The following is a 21,738-nucleotide window of genomic DNA, read 5'->3' on the forward strand; positions in this document are numbered from 1 at the left end:
CAGAGGGAGAAGGAGGGAGAGAATCCCAAGCAGGCTTTACGCTCAGCGGTGAGCCTGATGTAGGGCTCGAATCCCAGGACCCTGAGATCATAACCTGAGCTGAAACCAAGAGTGGGATGTTTAACTGACTGAAGCCACCCAGGTGCCCCTGATAGCTTTATTTTTATCTTCCTACAGTTATGTTTCTATAAACTCAATCTCCACTCATTATGTTGTTTCATATACATATTTTTAGACTTTAAATCCTTTGGAACTAGATTCAGTACAAATAAAGAAATAACAGAATTAATGACTTTTTTGGGGGTTTAGAACCAATTAAATGTGCACAGTGGCAGGAGGTGAGCCCAGCATTCATGGCAGTGGGTAGGGCCTTGAGCAGCTCGGCAGACAGCAGACTGCGGCCCTCACGAAAGAGGACAGGAGTAGAAGCACAATAAAATGACAGGTGCTGGGTGGTAGCAGATAGAACAAGAGCCATCCTCCCTCCTCAATTAAAAAAAAAAAAAAGCCTTCCAGAAATAACTGGAAGCAGGGCTTTCTAATGGGAGGTGCTATAATTGCAGATGGGAGGAGGAGTCAGGGGTATACACTTGCCGTTTGCACAGATCTATTTTAAACCCCGAATTGAGGTGGCCTTAAGGAGAAAAAACGGGAGGTTGCAAATGAAGTAATTCACGATGAATTTCGAGGGAAACCCTGTCTCCACCAATCTGCTACAGAGACTGAAATGCCATGATTTAAACTTACCCCTGAGAATGACACTTTTGTATTTTCAGGAGACCTTTGTTAAAGAGCAGGTGGGGCTGAGGTAACACAGATTTGTTACAGGAATCAGTGTATGGGAACCAGCCCGTCAGACCATTTCCTGTCTGAGAGCGGCCATGACAGATCATGCAGAGGAAAGCGTGACTCGTCCCCGCGTGGGACCTGGGCCAACCTAGGGGAGGTGGGAGGTGGCCTGGCACTGGAGGAGAGAAGAAATCTCATGAGAACAGAACAGAATTTTTACTATTCGGTTTAAAAGCCTAGACCTGAGGAGGCAAGAAGTATGCCAGGACAGGCAGGCCTCAATTTGGACTTACTTCCGCTAACCATGCTCAACCTCGCTTTCACTGATGGTAATGCCCACTCTGCTCAACTCCCAACCTTCTTCCCCCGCTTCCTTTACGTTCCCTGACTTTTCTTTATCCTCTTCTGAGACCTCATGGCTATTTTTTGCCCCTACTGACAACTCTTTTGGATCCCACACAAACACTAACAGTAGCCAAAGCATAAAGCTGTCTTTCCCCCCTCTGTACCGAGCACCACCTCTCTATCTGAGTTGCAGTTCTTCTTAAGAAGAGTTGAACTCACATGCCTAAAAGTTTCCTTTACCTGTCCTGGTGGCAGGTAACAGTTTTCTAGGTTTGTGTCTATAACCAGCCACCTCTATGGAAAATCCAAGACCCAGGCCTTCCTGCCTGAGAAGCTGATGGGGTGGGTGGGCTACTCGTGCTGCTGTCACTTGGTTCCCTGGGTACTTCCTGAAGTCACCTATGCCACAGCCTGGATGCCTTGAGTCCCCCCTCCCACCCCCAGCCTACACACCTTGCTCTATGCTCCTCAGGATGGTCCCACAAGAATGCTCCAGAGACCCCATGATCCTGGGGGTTACACTGCCTTTTGCCTTTTCTGCTTTCAGCCCCTCGCCCCTGAGACTCAAACACTATTCCATGAAGTCTGACCGAGTACCCATGTCAGAACAGACATAGATCTTTCTCCACATGAGAGCTTGTGCTCCACAGCCAGTTCTCCCTGATAGAGGACTTGCATTTCCCTTTGAAGCTTTAACTACAGGGTTCAGATTCATCTCTGGGGATGTGTCTGAACCATGAATCAAAACCACATGTGACTCCATCTTCCCCAGCGCTAAGAGGGCTGTCCTTCCGGCCGTGCTTTGTAGGGCTGATGTTTGGCCAAATACACTGACCACAACGTTCCTCAGTATGTGGCCAGTCCTACTTTTGGTTTTCATGTTTTGTAAATCAATTTGCCGACTTATTACCCGGTGTGATACCTAAGTTGTCAAGAGTCCTTATAATTCTAGCATTCTGATGCGTAGGTCATACAGAAGTTCTGTAAGTGGTGTCAGAAGGCCAACTGTTCAGGAGAGGAATCGGTTTATTTGTAATCATTTGTAAATGAGTCCCAGATGTCCTGTAAAGGACATAGTTTAGCTGGAGAGGACAATGGGCAGAGGCTGGGCACATCTGCTAGATACTCTTAACATCTAACATAATGCATCTAACATAATGAAAGTTCTTGCTGAATTATTATCTCACTTGCTTCCTGATGGTCTCAAATGGTTCTGCTTCTCAGAGAAAGTAATTAAGTTGTCATTAGTATTTAATGCTTATGGTTTTATTTTTAGTCTTTTGACACCTAAAGCTCTGGTGATGTGGTCTTGTCCAGTTACTCTTTCTCCTGACGCAGAGTGTCGAGTGTTCAAAGTCTGAGGAGTTCCTCTTCTGAATTTGAACCCGGGTTGCCAACATTGCTGGGAGCTCAGGGAAGCCAGGCTTTCTCTGTGAAAGGGCACCAGACTCTTTACTCGGATGACAGCAGAGCTAACGCAATGACTCTATGGGACTTTTACCTTTGGAATGTTCTGGAAAGCACCTGATACCAGTTTAAGTGACAAGCTGCCTGAAAGTCAAGGAGTGTGGTCATTCAGCACCCTTTTGGGCTTCTTTCGATCCTCTAAATGTAGTACTGGAAGTATTCTCGTGTGTCATTATTTAGATAATGGAAACTACTGTGTGTTATTTGAAGAAAAAAAGATTATCAGTGCGATGTTAGTCAGTAATATGTTATCTCTAAAATTCCATCTGTTAACCGCACAGTTAATATTACTTTTATAGTTGCCATTTGTCAGGAATTCTCTGCAGGTACCCATTATAAGTTTTTCTTTAATAAGGAAACATTTATGGATTTAATGTAGTACAAACCCATTAATTGTAATACGTTTGTAACTTATTGTTACATGGAGTTTAGATGCATCAGTATTCACATGACGTCCCTCAAAATATAACACTGGGATTCAATTCCCAATCCTATCCCAGGGGCCGACTTAAAAAAGACTTCATAATCCCACAGTTGATGGGGGACAGGGAGGGTTGATCCTGGGTTCCAGAAAGCCCTTTGCTTGCTAATCATTGTGAAGATAATGTTTGAAAGCACAATATGGAGATGGGACAAGGATGCTTTTCTATACGTACAAAGTGGCCGGGGCGGGGGCAGGGGGGCGGGGGGGGGGCGGCAGCTGGGGTTGGGGAATGAAGCCAGGAGCGGTGTGGTGGGGAGGACTGACCTTTGGAGACTGACCGGTTCAATGAAGAGTTTTAAAGTAGTTTCCTTTGCAGTGTGGGACTGATCTTTCTCTTCCATTTCTTCTGTGAAATCTTGAGAAAAATCTCTACAGCTAACTAATGTTTTCAGTCTGAGTACAATTTTTCTCGGACTTGTGAAGACTGCGGAGTTGAGCAGTGAAGCTGGCACAAAGTGAGAGATGATGCAGGGGTGCGGCGGTACTTAGGTATGCCTCACCAACAGGACGTGGAACCTGGTGCGGAACTGTGGAGACCGGGCGCCATGGTTACGGGGTGCGGGAGGGGATCAGAGAAAGAAGACTTGACAGAAGACCACGCACACGCCCAAAGAGGGACAGAAAGACTGACACGTATTCCAGGGCACATTCCAGTCCAGAATTAGGAGACACAGCTTTCAGATTGAAATTAGCTATTCAGGAGGTTTGGTCCGTGGAGAAAGCCGGAGGGTTGATGGGCATTCAGTTACTCTAGCATTTGGTCTGTTAGTGACCCGGGAGAAGCTGAGATCGTTTCTACATGGAATAATACTCCAGTCAAGAAGGCAGCCTGTCAAACTGCTTTTCCTATTATTAACAGGCATAGGAAACTAAAAGGGACCACCTAAATCTAGAATCAAAAGGAACAAAGTACACACCGAGATAGCATCTTAGATATTTCTGGAATATACAGTAGTTCCATAAGCCAGAACCTTAAATCTGCCATAGGAATCATGTGAGTCTGTGTTTGTACGGTGTGTGTTTACTGGATAGTGTCAGATGAGGAGGGCGCTCTAATAAGCCGTAGGTACCAGAATTGGCTTTGAGGGAGTGGAATTAAATCAACAGGGAGGTATAAGCAAGAGTTCTAGAGTTAGTTTTCTTAACACCATAACTACCATTTTTTTTTATTGTGCCTACCATACTGAAAACATATCCATTCTTCAGGTTAGTGGTTTTTGAACTTTCTCTCTCTCTCTCTTTTTAAAGTAGACTCCATGCCCAGTGCAGAGCCCAACACAGGGCTTAAACCCACTACCCTGAGATTAAGACCTGAGCCGAGATCAAGAGTTGGACGCTTACCAACGAACCACCCAGGCACCCCTGGACTTTCTCTTTTTAAAGCAAGGAAATGCTTTCTTCAAAAGAAATCTTACTCAGAACGCTCATGCATAAAGTAGCCACCAATAGAGCTCTTCCGGTTGAAGTGTCCTGGTGGTCCTAACAGCAGTGAGCTCTGTCTCTTTATCTGAACACTTTCTCCCTTGGCTCCCTGCCTCCTGCATCCCTCCAAATTCAGGCTTCTTCTACAACTTCTTGGCTCTGGGAACACTGCATAATTTAAATACACACACACACGTATATATGAAACATATACATAAAATTTTTTATTATTATATTACATACATTGTTATGTATCATCATGTTATATTATTACATATTATATAATATATATTTATATAAAATATAAAACTAAACAGCCTAGCCCAGTGGCAGGAAGAAAAGATATAGAACCTGACTACATATACAGATGGTGGAGGCCCAGCAGGTCCATTTGGGGGGAGGGGTGGGGGGCAGCAGTACCCATGTCTCACCTGAAGCCACAGGGACAGAAATAAGGTGCACAGGTCCTGGGGCTCCCCATGACCCACAAGCAGCAGCAGCCAGCCCTCATCTTCCCACCGCTGGCAGGGTTCAGGTGAGTGAGACACGAGACAGGAGGTGGGCACCTAGCCCTCACTTCCCTGGTCCCGCCTGCCGAGGGTCCAGTGTCGCCTTTGCCCCCCCACCCCATGAGACTGAGGTCTTCGCCCTGGGCTATGGGGAGAGTGCCTTAGCTGGCCCCTTCAAAGTGGCAGATCGCCACACAGTGACCTATGGGGGATGAGGACTCCTCAAAATCTTCATCAAACTCTGTGTAGATGGGGGCATCCTGACCCTTCCCTGAGGGGGCTCTTCAGAGCCCGACTCGTTCTGAGATCTGTTGTTGCTGCTGCTGTCTGGTGGGGGGATGGCTGGAGGGCTGGAGAATGGGGGTGCCGCCCGGGCTGTCTCTCAGGCTGCTCAGGACCTGGCTCTTGACTCCGGCCAGCCAAGCCTCATACTTCCGCCCTTGCAATCAGCCACTCCGTGTTGCTCAGTATTCTGTCTATGAAAGTGCTCCTCCAGTTAAAATCCTCAGAATTGCTTTTGCCTGTTGGCTAGTCAGATATTCTAGAAGTTCTACTTTTAACCTCAAAAGGGTCACACTGCTCATGCACACATGAATGTCATAATGAAGCAACTGTCTAAGAAGTTTAATTACAGGCTCTGATTTTGACTCCCTGATTATTGTACTTTAAAAAAAAATATTTTATTTATTTATTTGTCAGAGAGAGAGAAAGCACAAGCAGGGGAAGCAGCAGAGGGAGAAACAGGTTCCCTGCTGAGCAGGAAGCCCTATGTAGGACTCGATCCCAGGACCCCGGCATCATGACCTGAGCTGAAGGCAGACGCTTCACTGACTGAGCCACCTAGACGTCCCATGACTGTTGTACTTTGAACAATGCCTTAGCTTAGTCAGAGGGTCCCTCATGAGTTGCCCTGAACATGCCGCAAAGCTGAAAGTGGTTTTCCTGTCTGTTTTGTCAAAGCTGTACCTGTTTTTCATATTAAATATATTGCTTCATGGATCTTGAACCAAACCTAAGCCTGAGACAGTAAAAAAAAAAAAAAAATATATATATATGTATATGTATATATGTGTGTGTGTGTGTGTGTGTGTGTGTAGAGAGAGAGAGAGAGAGGGAGAGACTGATACGCTGTTACTCTGGCAGTGCATTTGGGTTGTGAATTTTTTCCAGTTATCAAATCTTACGAGTTATATTTTCTATGATAGTTACATGTCAAAGTATGTTTCACTTAATTATGCTGGGTAATTATTTATTGTCTATTACGTCTGTGTGCAAGTTTTTGTGGGGACATATGTTTTCACTGCTCTTGAGTATATATTGGGAGTGAAACTGCCAGGTCACGTGACAACTCTATGCTTAACATTTTGAGGAACTGTCTGATTGTTTTCCAAAATGTCTGCATCTTTCACATTCTCACCAGCAACATACGAGGGTTTCAATTTCTCCACATCCTTGCCAACATTTGTTATCTGTCTTTTTCATTATAGGTATTCCAGTAGGTGTGAAGTGGTGTCTGATTTTGTTTTTGATTTGCATTTCCCTGATGGCTAGTAATGTTGAGCATCTTTTTATGTGCTTATTGACCATGTAAGTATATCTTCTTTTAGAAATGTTTTTTCAGAAACTTTGCCCAATTTTAAATTAGGTTGCCTTTTTTTAAAATTGAGTTTTAAGAGTTCTTTATGTGTTCTGGAAACAAATCTTTTATCTGATATATGATTATGCAAAATGAATTAGGAAGTGTTTCTTTGTTCCCTCTTCTATTTTTTGGACATGTTTGTGAAGAATTGGTACTAGGTCTTCAAATGTTTGGTAGAATTTATCAGTGAAGCCATTTAATCCTGGACTTTTTATTGTGGGAAGTTTTTTTGATTACTAATTCAATTTCTTTACATACTATGGGTCTATTCAGATTTTCTATTTCTTTCGAGTCAGTTTTAGTAGTCTGCATTTCTCCTAGAATGTGTCCATTTCATGTATGTTATCTCATTTGTTGGCTTACAGTTGTTCATAGTATCCCTTTAAATTCTTTTTATTTATGTATTGGTAGCAATATTTCCTTTTTATATTTTTAATCATCTGAAACTTCTTTTTTCCTTAATTAATCTGGGTAAAGTTCTGCCAATATTTTTGATCTTTTCAAAGAACCAACATTTGGTTTTATTGATTTTCTTTTTTGTTCTTATATTCTGTTTTATTAATTTCACCATGAATCTTTATTTCCTTTCTTCTGCTTGCTTTGTGCTCAGTTTTCTCTTCCTTTTCTAGGTGAGGTTGTGGATTTAAGATCTTTCTTCTTGTTTTAATGTAGGTCTTTGCAGCTATGAATTTCCCCCGAAGCACCGTCCCCTACAAGTGAGCTGGGGTGAAGGTGGTTCGAGCTCTAATATTCTTGGCATGCTATGACTGGGAATTAGTTTCTGCCATATGGGTAGAGGTTAGGTGGAGGTAGAGAGCACTGGCCTCTCAGCTGTTCTCCCTATGAATGTAGTTTCTTCATCATATACTTGGTGGGGATGAGAAATGCTGCAGACTGCCTCTCCCAGTGAGATACTCTAATCCTTGATTGGGAGTTGAGGAGGAAGAGAGACCTATCTTCTTGGCCACATCTGCCCAGAGTGGAGCTTCTATCAAACTTAGCTGTTAGAGGGCTGGGGATGTGTGGGTTATAGCTCAGGTGTACATTCTCATTTTTCCTGCAAGTTTTCATAGATTTTCTTGACTAACTTACATTCACCTGCTGTATGCCCTTAGGAAATTCCCAGAGATTTAAAAATTAAAAATAGTAATTCTCATGAACTTTCTTGTTTTGCTGAGGGTTGGGTCCATGAAGGTCCTCATGTTTTCATTCCAGAAGTGGAAGGAACTCCAGAAACTGCTTTTGAGAATTTTAATTTTGCTTTAAGATTATATAAAATATTTATATGACTCCAAAGTCAAATCTACGAAACAAGATATCTTCGAAAGAGGACTAACTTTTAATCCCTCTACCTTATTTTATCCTTCATTCTTCGGAGACCACTAAAATGTACTTTCTTTTTTTGAATATATAAATGAATATGTTCTTTAGAAAGGTTTCCTTTTTTGTTCTTACGGTTGCCTTTAAATGATATATAAAACACTTAGTGCTCTCTTTTTGGTTGTTGTCCATTTCCCCCCCACTATTAACAATATTGAAATTAGCTGGTGTCCTCTTATTTTCCTTCCTATTCATCTCCATGTCATCCGATTTGATGTAATGTCCTTTTACTACTTAATGCCTATAAACAAAACTATTATACTTTCATATACTCTGGCCATTCTTCCGCCAGACTTTGAAGTTGTTTTATATCGTAATCTGACAGTATTATAAATACTACTCTGTCTCACAACCATTGTCGAGTATTACATCGATATATCTCTTTCCATTTTGGTTGTCTGAAGCTCATTTTAATAAATTCTTAGGGAGGATTTCTCTAAACCATATTCCTGGAATTCAAAGCCATTAATATATGGTTCTTCAACTTGAGGATTGGGGTGCCTGGGTGGCTCAGTTGGTTAAGCGTCTGATTTGATTTCAGCTCAGGTCATGATCTCAGGGTCATGAGATCGAGCCCTACCGTGGGCTCTGTGCTCGGTGGGGAGTCTGCTTCTCCCTCTGCCTGCCGCTCTCTCTCCCTCCCTCCCTTTCTCTCTCTGACAAATAAGTAGAATCTTTAAAATAAATAAATAAATAAATAAATAAATAAATAAATAAATCTTTTAAAAAATAGAAATATTTGTTCTTTCAGTTTTGTAACTCTCTTTAGGGCATTCTGTATTGTGTTTATTCAAGTTTGCATGGTTTTTCATTCTTTTTGAAAAATTTTATAAATAAATAAATAAAATGTATGTATTTTTTTTAGTTCCATCACCTTTTTCAAATATTCCTTTTCTCCAGTCACTTTATTTACAAGTTTTTCTAATTCTGATTTATATTCTTCTTTATTACTTTCTATAATTATGTTAATTATTTTAGTTCATTTTATTTTTTATTTTTAAATTTTTTTTTTTTGAGAGAGAGAGAGAAATGGGAGGGGGTGGAGAGACAAGTTTTATACTATAAAGAGGCAGGTGTGGCCTGGAATATGTTTTCTAGCTTCATAACTCTAAAGCTCCCCTGTCTGGTGTTTTTATAAAATGATTAAACCATGGCCTATTTTCTGAGCTCTGGTTCGTCTGCTCTTTCCCCATGTTTACCTGGGTTTCTGTTCTCTTTACCCTGATGTCCTGCAACCTAGATTATCACCACTTCTTCCTTAGTGAGAGGTTTGCTCTAGAAATGAGCTCAGGATTTCAAGTTTGAGAATTCCAAGGACTGAGACCATGTCAGCACCTGCTGACCTTTCCACGGGTTACCTTGCTCTCATCTGCAAATGAGAACTCATAGAATCCCCTGACAGTCTTCACACTTAGAGAGTAACTTGGTGATTTTGGATTCCCTTTTCCTCAAGGCACTCTTTCCATTTCCTCCCACGTAAGTGCAGACACTAAGTAGGTTTTATCACTGTTGTTCGCTCCTCTTCATTTCTCATACTTTGGGATTCTTATCAGCTAGTTTTATTGTAGATCCTTATATTATTTTGATATATTCTTTTTTAAAAGATTTTATTTATTAAAAAAAGATTTTTTTATTTATTTAAAATTTTTTTTAGAGATTTCATTTATTTATTTGAGAGACAGAGAGCGAGCGAGCGAGCGAGCATATGTGCACGAGTGGGGGGGAAGGGGCAGAGGGAGAGGCAGGCTCCCTGCAGGGAGCCCTACATGAGGCCTGATCTCCCCGACCGTGACCTGAGCTGAAGGCAGATGCTTAACCAACTGAGCCACACAGGCACCCCTAGATTTTATATATTTATATTAGAGACAATGAGAGTGTGAGCAGGGGGAGGGGCAGAAGGAGAAGGAGAGAATCCTCAAGCAGACTCTGAGCTGAGCATGGGGCCCTACTCAGGGCTTGATCTCATGACCTCGAGATCATGATCAGAGCTGAAATCAAGAGTTGGACACTTAACTGACTGAACCATGCAGTCACCCTATTTTGATATATTCTTATAATATATCCTTATATTCTAAGGTTCTTATTCTTTTGCGAGTGTGGTTTTACCCCAGAGATCACCATATGAATAAATATGTGGCTCCCTGGAGCTTCTCAGACCACATCTAGTAATCATTCTGTACTTTCAAACCTTGATGTGAATCACAGAATGCAGCTTGTGAGGCAGAGGGGACAGAATAGACAGACTATCTAGGTTTTGCTCACAGTGAAAGGCCTCTGAATTTGCCTAAATCTCATGAGCTGGTTTATCTAAATTTTATTGTATTTGAACTTTATCTCTGAGCCAGTTCTAAAGAGCTTCAGAAGGGAGAAATGGGAGTTTAGGATCATTCCATCTCTGCATTAAAAAAATACTCTCAAATGTCGTAGAGGTTGCTGCCTATGCTCTCCTCTAGAATTTTGATGGATTCCTGTCTCACATCGAGGTCTTTCATCCATTTGGAGTTTATTTTTGTGTATGGTGTGAGACAGTGGTCAAGTTTCATTCTTTTGCATGTAGCTGTCCAATTTTCCCAGCACCATTTATTGAAGAGACTGTCTTTTTCCCACCGGATGTTTTTTCCTGCTTTATCAAATATTAGTTGCCCAAAGAGCTGAGGGTCCATTTCTGGGCTCTCTATTCTGTTCCATTGGTCTATGTGTCTGTTTTTGTGCCAGTACCATGCTGTCTTTGTGATCACAGCTTTGTAGTACAGCTCGAAATCCGGCATTGTGATGCCCCCAGCTTTGTTTTTCCTTTTCAACAGTTCCTTGGAGATTCGGGGTCTTTTCTGGTTCCATACAAATTTAAGGACTATTTGTTCCAGTTCTTTGAAAAACGTTCTCGGTATTTTGATCGGGATAGCATTGAAAGTGTAGATTGCTCTGGGTAGCATGGACATTTTAACTATGTTAATTCTTCCGATCCATGAGCATGGAATATCTTTCCATCTTTTTATGTCTTCCTCAATGTCTTTTAAGAGGGATTTATAGTTTCTAGAATAAAGGTCCTTTACGTCTCTGGTTAAGTTACAACATCGGCCAAAGCAAGCTTTTTCATGATACATTCCCAAAGGCAAGAGAAACAAAAGACAAAATGAATTTATGGGACTTCATCAAGATTAAAAGTTTCTGCACAGCCAAGGAAACAGTCAGAAAAACTAAGAGGCAGCCCACGGAATGGGAGAAGATATTTGCAAATGACACTACAGATAAATGACTGGTATCCAAGATCTACAAAGAACTTCTCAAACTCAATACACGAGAAACAAATAAACAAATCAAAAAATGGGCAGAAGATATGAACAGACACTTTTCCAGTGAAGACATACAAATGGCTAACAGACACATGAAAAAATGTTCAAAATCATTAGCCATCAAGGAAATTCAAATCAAAACCACACTGAGATACCACCTTACGCCAGTTAGAATGGCAAAAATAGACAAGGCAAGAAACAACGATTGTTGGAGAGGATGTGGAGAAAGGGGATCCCTCCTACATTGTTGGTGGGAATGCAAGTTGGTACAGCCACTCTGGAAAACCGTGTGGAGGTCCCTTAAAAAGTTAAAAATTGAGCTACCCTATGATCCAGCCATTGCACTACTGGGTGTTTACCCCAAAGATACAGACGTAGTGAAGAGAAGGGCCATATGCACCCCAATGTTCATAGCAGCAATGTCCACAATAGCTAAATCGTGGAAGGAGCCGAGATGCCCTGCAACAGATGACTGGATTAAGAAGTTGTGGTCCATATATACAATGGAATATTACTCAGCAATCAGAAAGAATGATTTCTCAACATTTGCTACAACATGGATGGCACTGGAGGAGATAATGCTAAGTGAAATAAGTCAAGCAGAGAAAGACAACTATCATATGATTTCTCTCATCTATGGAACATAAGAACTAGAATGATCAGTAGGGGAAGAAAGGGATAAAGAAAGGGGGGGGTAATCAGAAGGGGGATTGAAACATGAGAGACTATGGACTATGAGAAACAAACTGAGGGCTACAGAGGGGAGGAGGGTGGGGGAATGGGATAGACCGGTGATGGGTAGTAAGGAGGGCACATATTGCATGGTGCACTGGGTGTTATACACAACTAATGAATCATCGAGCCTTACATCGAAAACCGGGGATGTACTGTATGGTGACTAACATAATATAATAAAAAATCATTATTAAAAAAAAATACTCTCCAACCTAGAAAATTAGTGTCCTTATCCTGTGAAACTCTTAGCCTTTTGCAATCACTGTGTTTTTAAATAACCACGCGTTGATCCTCTTTTAGAAGTAAAATCTGCAAAGTTCTTAACTGTAAAGGTATTTGATGATCTACTTTCAAGATAAGTCTAAAGTTATAAGCTAATCTCATATATACGAGGAAAGAAATCACAGTTGATTCATGGTCAATGTTTCATTATAAGAGGAGAGGCTTGGAATTTACCCTGAGTTTCCAAAGTCAGTTTTTTATATGTATGGGTTTAAAAACAGTGAACATTTTACTGAACTTCTGGTGTATAAATGTGGGGCATACCCTACTTATTCTGTAGTTCTGTAGTAAAATACAAGACTTGGAGCTATTAAAAAAAAAACAATGCCCTAGTATTGTTGAAAGTTTCACTTGCTCAGGGACAGAATAATTGATGGGATTTAAAAAATCACAGTCATAGCTCTGACATTTCTAGTTTCTTCGGTCCAGCTGTTAATTACTGAAAATGTCATTTAGATTTTCCTCTGCTTTTCCTCATGAACAAGTAAAATCTTTTGATCTCTATTCCACGTGGAATCACATGGATAGGGAGAGACAAGAAGTAGGAAAGATTGAAATAAAACAGAAAATGGAAATTATAAAGATATTTGTTTCTATGTATTTTAAACTGTTGTGTTCACACATCACAAGAAACTTGATTTCCTTGAATATTTAAAAGCTGGCAACTTAATGGTCTACAAAGAGATTATTTCATTCCATTCACAGTTTTATGTAATTATTTTCCTTAGAAATATAGAACAAGGGCCCCTGATGGGCTCAGGTGAAACTCTTGATCTTGGGGTTGTGAGTTCAAGCCCCAAGTTGGGCATAGAGATTACTTAAATAAATAAAACTTAAAAAATATTAAAAAATAAAGAAATATGAAATAGTTTCTAGGTTGGTCCACAAGTTCCTTAGTGCCATGTCTCCCATGGTCCTGCTCTCTGTTGGAGAAGAGACAAAAGGGAAGCCAGGGAAGTAGGATTCATGATCTCTGCACCACTGTGAGCTTCCAGCAACGCCAGAAGGTACATGACAGTGAGAGGAGAGAAGCAAGGGTGCAAATGAATAGCTCACCACTGGGGAAGTCCTGAGGCCCTCTCTAGAGATCACCTTCAGCTCTGTGCTTTTGGTAGTAGAATTTTTCATGACATTCTTCACTTAGCATGTTACCATCTATACACCAAGTAGGCACTCAATGAATAAACAAAGCAAAATCCTGCCCCGTCAGGATAAAACTCAAATGTTGCTTCCTCTATGAAGCCTGCCTTAATCCTTGGTCACAAATGCTCCTCTGACCACCCATGGAGCCCTGCATGACACATGTTTCTTGGTGTTGACTAACTCCAAAGCTCACTCTAAGGTCTAACAAAGTTCAAGGCTGTGGGAAATTGTATTTCTCATTCGTTCCTGCTCCTATGTATTTATCTCATCCCACAGATTCTTCTTACAGTATGACGGATGCTCCTTCCACCTAGAGATGGGGCTACTGGGGGTTATCGTCCCTCTTCTGGAATCAGGGCGGGGTTTGTGACTGTCCCAACTGCCCAGTGGAGTATGGCTGAAGGGGTCCCATGTGACTTCTGAGGCTGGGTCCCAGAAGGAGAGAGTTCCTCCTTCTACTTCCTCTCTGACGCTTACCTCAGAATCCAGAGTTGTGCTGTAAGGAAGCCTAGAACTTGGCTAGATCTGTGACCCAAGAGCCAGCATCAAACACCAGATGGATGTGAATAAATCTTCAGATGATGTCAGCCCCCAGACTTTGAGTCTTCCTTCTGAGGCCACAGGCGTTGTGGAGGAGGTCTAGACATGGCCACCATCCCTGCCTGATTTCCTGATGCACGGACACTGTGAGAGATAATAAAGGACTACTGTTGTTTTCAAGTCGCTAGGTTTTAAGTGAATTCATTTATGCACCAATAAATGGTTAACCAATACAAATGTACATAAGGGTTCACGTGTAAATGTTTTTTCATTTTCATCCCTTTTTGTACTCCTGACTCTTAATCTCTGTAGCAACCACAATGATGGTTTGCACACACAACAGAAAAAATATTTCTTTAAATGATTATGGGGATTAAATAAGATCACACACAAAAGGATGTAGCAGAATGCTTGGTAATATGAAATAATCAAGAAATGTTAACTGAATGTGAAAATGCTAAATGAATTATTTATTTTCTAGCTTTATTGAGATATAACTGACATATTGTGTAAGTTTAAGATGTATGTGTTGATTTGATAAACTTATTTTTTTAATAATATTTATTTTGTTATATTAGTCACCATACAGTACATCCCCAGTTCTTGATGCAATGTTCCATGATTCATTACTTGCATATAACACCCACTGCACCATGCAACACGTGCCCTCCTTAATACCCATCACCAGCCTATCCCAATCCCCTACCCCTCTCCCCTCTGAAGCCCTCAGTTTGTTTCCCAGAGTCCACAGTCTCTCATGGTTCATTCCCCCTTCTGTTTACCCCCCTTCATTCCTCCCCTCCCTCTCCCACCGATCCTCCTATCTCTCACGTTCCATACATGAGTGAAACCGTATGATAATTGTCTTTCTCTGCTTGACTTATTTCACTTAGCATAATCTCCTCCAGTCCCATCCATATTGCTGCAAATGTTGAGAAATCGTTCTTTCTGACAGCTGAGTAATATTCCATTGTATATATGGACCACAGCTTCTTAATCCAGTCATCTGTTGAAGGGCATCTCGGCTCCTTCCACGATTTAGCTATTGTGGACAATGCTGCTATGAACACTGGGGTGCATATGGCCCTTCTCTTCCCTACGTCTGTATCTTTGGGGTAAATACCCAGTAGTGCAATTGCTGGATCATAGGGTAGCTCAATTTTTAACTTTTTAAGGGACCTCCACACTGTTTTCCAAAGTGGCTGCACCAGCTTGCATTCCCACCAACAGTGTAAGAGGGATCCCCTTTCTCCACATCCTCTCCAACATTTGTTGTTTCCTGCCTTGTCAATTTTTGCCATTCTAACTGGTGTAAGGTGGTATCTCAGGGTGGTTTTGATTTGAATTTGCCTGATGGCTAATGATTTTGAACATTTTTTCATGTGTCTGTTAGCCATTTGTATGTCTTCACTGGAAAAGTGTCTGTTCATATCTTCTGCCCATTTATTGATTTGATTATTTGTTTCACGTGTATTGAGTTTGAGAAGTTCTTTGTAGATCTTGGATACAAGTCTTTTATCTGTAGTGTCATTTGCAAATATATTCTCCCATTCCGTGGGCTGCCTCTTAGTTTTTTTGACTGTTTCCTTGGCTGTGCAGAAGCTTTTTATCTTGATGAAGTCCCACAAGTTCATTTTTTCTTTTGTTTCTCTTGCCTTTGGAGATGTGTCATGAAAAAAGTTGCTGTGGCCAATGTCAAAGAGGTTGCTGCCTATGTTCTCCTCTAGGATTTTAATGGATTCCTGTCTCACATCGAGGTCTTTCAAACATTTGGAGTTTATCTTTGTGTATGGTGTGAGAGAGTGGTCAAGTTTCATTCTTTTGCATATAGCTGTCCAATTTTCCCAGCACTATTTATTGAAGAGACTGTCTTTTTTCCACTGGATGTTTTTTCCTGCTTTGTCAAAGATTAGTTGCCCAAAGAGCCGAGGGTCCATTTCTGGGTTCTCTATTCTGTTCCATTGGTCTATGTGTCTGGTTTTGTGCCAGTACTATGCTGTCTTTGTGATCACAGCTTTGTAGTATAGCTTGAATTACAGCAACATGATGCCCCCAGCTTTGTTTTTTCTTTTCAGCAATTCTTTGGAGATTCGGAGTCTTTTCTGGTTCCACACAAATTTAAGGGCTGTTTGTTCCAGCTCTTTGAAAAATGTCATGGGGGTATTTTGATCGGGATGGCATTGAAAGTGTAGATTGCTCTGGGTAGCATAGACATTTTAACTATGTTAATTATTCCGATCCATGAGCATGGAATATTTTTCCATCTTTTTGTGTCTTCTTCAATGTCTTTCAAGAGTGATTTGTAGTTTCTAGAATATAGATCCTTTACGTCTCTGGTTAAGTTAATTCTGAGGTAACGTATGATTTTTGGTGCTATTGTAAATGGAATGGATTCCCTAATTTCTCTTTCTTCAGTCTCATTGTTCCTGTTTAGAAATGCAACTGATTTCTGAGCATTGATTTTGTATCCCGCCACATTACTGAATTGCTCTATAAGTTCTAGTAGTTTGGGTGTGGAGTCTTTTGGATTTTCCATATAGAGTATCATGTCATCTGCGAAGAGAGACAGTTTGACTTCTTCTTTTCCAATTTGGATACCTTTTATCCCTTTTTGTTGTCTGATTGCTGTTGCAAGGACTTCTAGTACTATGTTGAATAATAGTGGCGAGAGTGGGCATCCTTGTCGTGTTCCTGATCTTAAGGGAAAACTTCCAGCTTTTCCGCGTTGAGAATGATATTCGCTGTAGGCTTTTCATAGATGGTTTTTATGAAATTGAGGAATGTACCCTCTATCCCTACACTCTGAAGGGTTTTAATCAGGAAAGCATGCTCTATTTTGTCAAACGCTTTTTCTGCATCAGTTGAGAGGATCATATGGTTCTTGACTCTTTTCTTGTTGATATGATGAATCACACTGATAGATTTGCGAATGTTGAACCACCCTTGCATCCCAGGTATGAATCCCACTTGGTCTTGATGGATAATCCTTTTAATGTATTTTTGGATCCTATTAGCTAGGATCTTGTTGAGAATTTTGGCTTCCATATTCATCAGGGATATCAGTCTGTAATTCTCCTTTTTGATGGGGTCTTTCCCTGGTTTGGGGATCAAGGTAACACTGGCCTCATAGAATGAGTTTGGTAGTTTTCCTTCTGCTTCTATTTTTTGAAACAGCTTCAGAAGAATACATATTATTTCTTCTTTGAATGTTTGGTAGAATTCCCCAGGGAATCCATCAGGACTTGGACTCTAGTTTTGGGGGAGGTTTTTGATCACTGCTTCAATCTCTTCATAATTAATTGGTCTGTTTAAATAATCAATTTCTTCCTGTTTCAGTCTTGGTAGTTTATAGGCTTCCAGGAGGGCATCCATTTCTTCCAGGTTAATTTATTGGCATAAAGTTTTTGATAAAAGTTTCTAATGATCTCTCCTATTTCATTGGTGTAGGTCGTGATCTCTCCCCATTCATTCATAATTTTATTAATTTGGGTCCTTTCTCTATTCTTTTGAATAAGTCCGGCCAGTGGCTTATTGATCTTATTTATTCTTTCAAAGAACTAGCTTCTATTTCTGTTGATCTGCTCTACTGTGCTCCTGGTTTCTAATTCATTGATCTCTGCTCTAATCTTGATCACCTGCTTTCTTGTGCATGGGTTAGGCCTGTCCCTCTGTTCCAGCTCCAGCTTCTTGAGGTGAGAATATAAAAACTGCATTTTAGATTTTTCTATTCTTTTGAGTGAGGCTTGGATGGCTATGTATTTTCCTCTTAGGACTGCCTTTGCAGTGTCCCATAGGTTTTGGAACAATGTGTTTTCATTCTCATTGGTCTCCATAAATTGTTTAAACTGATTTTTAATTTCCTGGTTTACCCAATCATTTTTGAGCAGTATGGTTCTTAGTTTCCAAGTGTTTGAGTTTCTTCCAAATTTTTCCTTGTGATTGAGTTCCAGTTTCAAACCATTGTGGTCTGAGAATATGCAGGGAATAATCTCAGTCTTTTGGTATCAGTTAAGACCTGTTTTGTGACCCAGTATATGGTCTATTCTGGAGAAAGTTCCATGTGCATTCAAAAAGAATGTGTATTCTGTTGTTCTGGGGTGTAGTGTTCTATATATATTTATGAGGTCCAACTCGTCTAGTATGGCATTCAAAGCTCTTGTTTCTTCGTTGATTTTCTGCTTAGGTGATCTGTCTATTGCTGAGAGTGTAGAGTTGAGGTCCCCTACTATTAATGTATTATTATCTATATGTCTCTTTATTCTGGTTAAGAGTTGGCTTATGTATCTAGCTGCTCCCCTGTTGGGGGCATAGATATTTATAATTGTCATATCCACTTGTTGGATACATCCTTTAAGAATAACATAGTGTCGGGGCGCCTGGGTGGCACAGTGGTTAAGCGTCTGCCTTCGGCTCAGGGCGTGATCCCGGCGTTGTGGGATCGAGCCCCACATCAGGCTCTTCTTCTATGAGCCTGCTTCTTCCTCTCCCACTCCCCCTGCTTGTGTTCCCTCTCTCGCTGGCTGTCTCTATCTCTGTCGAATAAATAAAATCTTTAAAAAAAAAATAACATAGTGTCCTTCTTTATCTCTCACTACAGTCTTTAGTTTAAAATCCAATCTGTCTGATATGAGAATTGCTACCCCAGCTTTCTTTTGAGGTCCATTGGCATGAAAAATGGTTTTCCATCCCTTCACTTTCAGTCTGGATGTATCTTTAGGTTCAAAATGAGTCTCTTGCAGACAGCAAATGGATGGGTCATGTCTTTTTATCCAGTCTGCAACCCTGTGGCATTTATGTGAGCATTTAGGCCATTCACATTGAGAGTGATTATTGAGAGATATAATTTTAATGATGTCATGTTGCCTGTGAAGTCTTTGTTTCTATAGATTGTAAATTTCTGTTCTGTATCACTCTTGGGGCCTTTTTACTTTTATAGAACCCCCCTCAATATCTCATGTAGGGCTGGTTTCATGGTTACGAATTCCTTCAGTTTCTGCCGATCCTGGAAGGTCCTTATCTCTCCATCCATTCTGAATGACAGCCTTGCTAGATAAAGGATCCCTGGCTGCACGTTCTTCTCAGATAGAGCTTTGAAAATACCTTGCCAACCCTTCCTAGCCTGCCAGGTCTCTGTAGACAGGTCTGATGTTATTCTGATATTTTTCTCTCTGTACGTAAGGATTTTCTTCCCCCTGGCTGCTTTCAATACTGTATCCTTGGATCTAATATTTGTGAATTGCACTATGACGTGACGTGGTGTAGGTCTGTTCTCATTGACCTTGGGAGGGGTCCTTTCTGCTTCCTGGACACAAATGCTTGTTTCCTCTGCCAGATTAGGGAAGTTCTCAGCTACGATTTGTTCAAATATCTCTTCTAGACCTCTCTCTTTCTCCACCCCCTCGGGGATGCCGATGATTCTGACATTGGAACGTTTCATTGAGTCAGTAATCTCCCATAATCTACATTCTTGAGATTGGATTTTTTTGAAGCAAGTTTCTGTTTTAACGTTCTCTTCTGCCATCCCATCTTCCAATTCACTAATTTGTTCTTCTGCCTCATTTACCCTGGCTGTCAGAGTGTCTAGTTGAGACTGCATTTGAATCATAGCACTTTTAATTTCTGCCAGACTCACTCTCATTTCTGCCCTTAGAGATTCTATATTCTCGTTAATATTTTCATTAATAGTTTTTTCAAGCCTACACATCATCTTGACCATTGTTACTCTGAACTCCATTTCTTTTTTTTTTTTAAGATTTTATTTATTTATTTATTTATTTGACAGACAGAGAGACAGCCAGCGAGAGAGGGAACACAAGCAGGGGGCGTGGGAGAGGAAGAAACAGGCTTCCAGCGAAGGAGCCTGATGTGGGGCTCAATCCCGTAATGCTGGGATCACGCCCTGAGCTGAAGGCAGACGCTTAATGACTGAGCCACCCAGGCTCCCCGTGAACTCCATTTCTGACAATTTGGTTATATCCATATCCATCAGTTCTGTGGCAGAGGCCACAGGCTCATTATCTTTTCTTTGCTGGGGGGGATTTCTCCTTTTCGTCATTCTGATGAGGAGAGGTTGTGGGGATGCCCAGAGCCCAAGTTATTGACCAGGACACAGGCAGTGTGCACTTGTTTTATAGGGACCTTAGGGATGTTGACTTCCTGATTTTTCAGCCTGCCTTCTGGGCGAGGGGCCTGCCACGCTGATATTCAGGAAACCCACTTTGGGTAGAGTTCACCGTCCCCTGTGAGGGGGGATGGGGATGGACAGAATGTGAGCTGGGCTTTGTTCTCTGGCAGCTTTCCCTGGCAGTTTTCTGTGCCTCTTTTGAGAGTCAGAGCAGCAGTGGCCGTATCCTAGCTTCTGTCTCAGAACAGAGAGATCGTAGTTTGCTCTCCACTGAACTCTCTTGGCCACTTTAACTCTGTTTCTACTGGTGCTGCTAAAACTCTGCAGCGACCCATGATGTGCACCCCACAGCCTGTGTCTCAGCCCTCACTTCCAGGGCCGGCGTGTCTCTGTCCTTTGTGCTTCTAACACTGCCCGCCGCCCGGTTCCCATGCGCACTCCCGAGCTCCTGAGCTCCCTGTTTCAGTAGGGTTCACGTGCGCTCTGGAGTGTCAATTTTCAGTCTGGTTGCGCGCGCACTCCTGAGCTCTTGGTTTCAGTCTAGTTCGAGTGTGCGGTCCGGAGCTCCCATTTTCAGTTTGAACACACGCGTTCCCAGGCTTACGGTCTCAGTCTGCTGTCTCGTGGGTGCCGTCCGGGAGTCCGGCCTGCTCCCCAGCACAAGGGGCTATTGCTTCCCGGTGCCCGAGCACAGAGGCTCCCTCCCCCTTCCATTTATCTTCCTATGTCTGTGAGGGGATTCACAGCTCCCCGTTCCGTACCTCAATACTCAGCGCTGGAGATGTTCATTTGTAGAGATCCAGGTGTATCTTCCTGCGTCTCAGGCTGATTCCGTGGGTTTTCAGGATGGTCTGGTAAACATCTAGCTCGACTCGGACCAGTTGAGAAAGGGTCTCCTACTCGTCCGCCATCTTTTCTCCTCCTTGCAGAAAGTGGTCACTTTTCTGTTCATAGTTTCTGCTACTCTTTTCTTCATTCTCCAGTTGCATTCATAGGTATTCAGAATGGTTTGGTAGCTCTCTCGCTGAATTCCTGGGACCAGACGAACTTTAGGTCTCCTGCTCCTCCGCCATCTTGGAACCCCGAGCTGGAGCTCAACTCCTGTTTTAAACTGGGTTCCTTGCAGAAAGTGGTCGCTTTTCTGTTCATAGAGTTGCTGCTATTCTTTTCTTCATTCTCCAGTTGAGTTTGTAGGTGTTCAGAATAGTCTGAAAGCTATCTAGCTGAATTCCTGGGACCAGATGAAATTTAAGCCTCCTGCTCCTCCGCCATCTTGGACTCCTCCCCTCTAATTTGATAAACTTATATATTGCAAAACGATTGTTCCTGCTATAGTATCAGCTAACATATCCAACATGTCATGTAATTACTTTTTTTTTTTTTTGCAGGTGAGACTCTTCAGTATTTACTCTCTTAACAACTTTCAATATATAATACAGAATTATTAGTTATAAGCACCAAACCTTCTGTTTCTATGAGTTCAGTATTTTTAGACTCCACATATAAGTGATATTGTACCGTTTTTGTCTTTCTCTGATTTATCTTACTTAGCCTAATGCCTTCAAGGTCCATCCATGTTGTCACAA

This window comes from Ursus americanus, chromosome 9 (assembly GCF_024610735.1).
Source record: "Ursus americanus isolate L20-20 chromosome 9, mUrsAme1.1.p, whole genome shotgun sequence".
Classification (NCBI taxonomy): Eukaryota; Metazoa; Chordata; class Mammalia; order Carnivora; family Ursidae; genus Ursus; species Ursus americanus.